Source organism: Rhinoderma darwinii, chromosome 3 (assembly GCF_050947455.1).
Source record: "Rhinoderma darwinii isolate aRhiDar2 chromosome 3, aRhiDar2.hap1, whole genome shotgun sequence".
Lineage (NCBI taxonomy): Eukaryota > Metazoa > Chordata > Amphibia > Anura > Rhinodermatidae > Rhinoderma > Rhinoderma darwinii.
The window spans coordinates 13,441,071-13,445,916 of record NC_134689.1 but is presented as its reverse complement, the minus strand read 5'-3'; positions in this window follow the sequence as shown (position 1 = coordinate 13,445,916).

Here is a 4,846-nt window from a genome sequence, read left to right as displayed (position 1 = left end):
TTCCTGCTATTTACGGGGAAATTTACATAATCACACAGGGATACACAAGTGAAATGTTCTGGCATATGTTACTATGTATAGTTTCTCCTTAAAAAAAAGAAAGAATGCATTTTCTGGTAGGACTAGAAACTCAAAATATTACCCTTTTTGAATTTTTTTGGCCAATGTTTTAAATACAACAGGGACTACATCAGAATAGAGTTTCTATATTCCCCCATGTTCATGTGGTACTGTCTCACCCTCCAAAACAAAAGCATTCAATTTGTTAGGTAGGAAATTATATGGGCAGCACGACACATGGCCGGGATTCTCAACCGTGGGAATGATTTTCCACATGGTCCCTTTATTGCAAATATATTTGACCCTTCCACAACTATGGCAAAACAGCAGTGTCACATCTGTGGGATATGTGGACCCACTAGGCTGCTCCGCCATAGCGGAGTAGCAACTGGCCAAACTACAATCAATAACATCCTCTGGGGTAAACGTACCTGGGCGGGATGTTCAGGTAGATGCTCGGAGTAGCAGACGCGTGGCACAGGTGATGCTTGACGTGGCAGACGACACCAGATGTGGCAGATGACACTAGACATAGCAGGATACCAGAAGTGGCAGATGACTCAGAACGTGGCAAATGACAACGCGACTCCAACACTAGATGCAGCTCAGGAACAAGCACAGTTATGGGATACAGGTAATAGGATACGGAAACATTGGGAGCAGGATAACAATTAAGGGACCATTTGCAAGACTAACATGGGAATACAACAACAATGCTCAGGCAAGGAGTGGAAGGGCAGAGCCCTTTATATAGTCCAGGAAGTAAGGGAATAGGCTAGGAAACATTTAGTTGGTCCGCGCGCTGGTGCTGTAAGGCCGGGGATTAGCGCGCACGCACACCCTAGAAGCAGGAGGATGCAGCCGCACGAGTTGGCACCGATATGCTCTCAGTGTCCCGAGGTCGCGCCTGCCGGTAAGTACGGACACCATTACCTTTGCTTGTATTTGGTTATGGACTCCAATTTCTCATGAAACCAATTCAATGCAATATTGTGACATACACGCAAAACCCTTGAAAGCCTGCAGTTCACATCATAACCACTGGATGACCCCACATAAAGCATAGATATCCCGTGACAGAATATTGCGAAATCATGTTTGTTTTTTTCAAAGCTGATGTTCTTGCGCCACACATCTCTGAATATGTTGAGATAAGAAGAAAGGTAGGGAAGGACACATCTGTAGTGTAACACTGGCGGTGGGTGTCGCTCTTTCTGGCGGTCCCTGCCGCTGGGTTACTTATCTCTGCCGCCGGTACTCTGGTGCCTTGCTTTTAACAGCGTTCCTTGCCGGCCGGCATACTTCCTCCCCCAGCGGTCACCGATGTCAATGTGCCTTAACTCACTGTCACCGCGCTACTTTTCTCCCTTCTGCTTCCTCTGTTGCTTAGGGCACTCAAATTATTCCCCAACCTATCCCTGATGCCCGATGCATATTTAAAGCAGCTTTACAGGTCACATGCCTGAGCAACTTCGGTTCAACTTTATTTTGTTCCTGCGATGGTTCCAAACTGAATCCTGCTACTTATTAGCAGTCCATATCTCGCTACTTATTAGCAGTCCGTATCCCGCTGTCTGCTACCAGTCCATATCCCGCCATCTACTACCAGTCCATATCCTGCTACCCGCAACCAGTTTATATTATGCTACCTGATACGAGCCTGAGGCCTGCTATCTGTAGCCAACCTATGTCCTGCTGCGAGCCTAAGACCTGCTACGAACCTGTGTCCTCAGACCGGTACCTGCTTGTTACGGTATAATCTGCCTGAGCCTAACCTTACGTGTACTTCACTGTTGTCTCCTGGTCCATATGGCCAGCTGTTATACATACCACCTCAAGAGGTAGCGACCTGGTAGACAGTGAAGTCCAGACCCATGTACAGGGGTTAAAGGGAGAATACCGGGGAAGCTACTTAGACAATGCCATTAGAGGTGGCGCAAAGTCAAACCGGTCATATAGCACAGTGGGTCTACAACCCGCTTGTTATTATATGTATGGCCAATGTTACCTATATTGCTACGGTCCAGTGGCGCTCCCTCTTCCCACCATCGTCTCTCGCTATCGGCAGCCTACATGAATCTTTCCTGTCCCGCCAGATCTCACTTTAACCTCCGGTTAGTGTTCCTGACTGCCAGAAGCGTAACTATTGTATTGTATTTCCTCATTCTGGTTATGAACTTATGCTATATTGTGACCTTCGCTCCTGCCTCTATTCATCGAATATAAGTCTCATACTTTCCATACTGGTCTTCCTGATATCGATCTCAGCTCCGTCATCTGCCCACGTCTTAAATCTTCACTGGTACGTCTGCCCAGGTCTGACCGCCTTAGGCCTCATGCACACGGCCATGCCCGTAATCACGGCCCACAATTTATCGTCATGCCCTTGAATGCTATCTTCAGCAGTCCATCTGCCGCCAATCGTTTTCTACTCCAGTGGCTTGGACCTGGGGTCCCCAGGTAATGTAAATAAAATAAAAAAATGGTGAGGGGTCCCCACCATTTTTCAGAACCGACCAGATACAACACAGCAGCAGGATAGCATTACCACTGTTTTTTTGGCTTTCCCAGCCTAGTAGTACCAGCCTGCAGCCGTCCCAGTGCCCGACCATCACTACAGATGGTCGGGTACTGCATCGCACCCAGCTCCTCCTGTTACCTCTGGTGGCAGTAGGTACTGGGGTAATAATGGGGGTTAGTGCTAGCCTTTTCACCAGCTAACATTAAGCCCCGCCTTAGTAATGGATGCTGTCAATCAGCCAGCGGCAATTACTAAGGCGGTAGTAATAAAGTTTAAAAAAATACAGGGACATAAAAATAATATTTTATTGAAATAAAAAAAAACACAAGACCCTCATTAAAGTGTAGCCAAACTTCTGACATGTCATAGTGTCATTGGTTGGGGTCCAAGCGCTGAGACCCCCACCAATCGCTAGAACGAAGCGGCTGAAGGTCTCATGTGAGCACTCAGCCGATTCGTGTCTGTTCGGCTTTTTCCGGAAATAAATGCATCGGTGTACGGACTCAATAGAAAGTCTATGAGCCCGTACTCCGATACATCGGCTTTCCTGAAAAAGCCGAACAGATACGAAGTGACTGAGCGCTCACACAAGAGCTTCAGCTATTTCGTTCTAGCGATTGGTGGGGGTCTCAGTGCTCGGACCCCCACCAATCCAAACTTCTGACATGTCACTATAACATGTCAGAAGTTTGTCAAACGTTTAGCTACACTTTAACCATTTTATTGAGAATAAAAAAAATGCCGTAATCGAAGTAGTCCTCGAATCCGACGTGGTCCAACAACCTGAACCTGTAAACCGAACACAAAAAAAATTTGTAACATAAAAAAGCAAAACAATTCTTATACTTACCTTTCCTGGGTTCAGCGCTGGAGCCGCAATGTCAGCAAGCTGGGCCCTATATCTAATCCTATCTTGTGTGATGCTGTCTGCTGAGCCACTGTATCTAATCCTATCCATAGCTATAGGGTCAGAGTGCTACAGATATGCTGTCTCATATATATATATATATATATATATATATATATATATATATATAATATTTATACAAATATAAATTTTGTGGTGCCCCTGGCTGCTAGTGCGGCATCGTTGGGTTACTTAGGAGACTTAGCGATGCAGCTGAAAGAAGAAGTTGGGGGTGGGCAAAAAAGGACTTTTGCATCGGGGCCCATGGGCCTTTAGCTACGCCCCTGTAAAAACCTATCAGACACGTGATCATAGAGTGTGAGCTGCCTAGATTCTTGAAGAGGTGGGTAAAGTAGTAAAAAGGCCCTTGCTATCCCTAAGTACATTTTCAAGGTGTACTATGAACATTGTTAGTTGAGAAAATATTAAAGGGGTTGTATGAGATTAGAAAAAAGGGTGTGTTTTTTTTTGTGCAGAAACAGCACGACCCCAGTTCAATGGTTGTGTTTGGTATTGCAAAAACCCAGCCCATTTCACTTGAATCGAAAGCTGCAATACCAGACATTAACCACTGGACTAGAATGGTGCTGTTTCGTGAAAAAAAAAAGTATACTTTTTTTTCTATTCTCATACAAACCCTTTAACGATAGGTCCATGCCCAAAATACTAATACAAAAAAAAGACCATACAATTGGTAAAAAGCCACTAACTGCAAAGTCTTTAGCTTATAAAAAATACTACGTTATACGAACCACTTATGTATATAGTCACACAACTGTATGTAAATGTGTCTGGAGGTTTTCAGCACTGGATATATATGACATAAAGAAGTGGTGCAGGGACATTTCAGGACTTCCCATTAAAAAACACTACACTCAGAGTCTCCCAAGACTGAAAGAGCTGATAACAGGGAACAATACATTGTATTGATCTTCACAGCAAATGTTAATAATATAGACTGGCGATTTAGTGTCCTGTAAAGATAACCTGTAGGCTTGGCTATATAGTAAGCAGGGAGTGTCCACATGCCGAGTTCATTGTCATAATAGGACATGGTATATATATTCCCAAAGTGCGGAGAAGCAGTACAAGGATCCAGCAGTTAGTATAAACAATTTACCCTTGTACAGATTTTTTTTTATATGTTTTCCAGGGCCAGGACAAGGGGTAGGTAGAGGCCCATATCTAGGGGTGGCCCTGTGGGGAAGCTAGGGGTGGACTATAGCTCACACATCACCTTCAGGAAGTCATCAGACTATAGTTTATCTACCCTCTTGTAAGGCTTCATTCACATCTGTGTCGGGAGACTCGGTTCATGGGTTCCGTCTGGGCTTTCCGTCAAGGGAACCCATGAATGG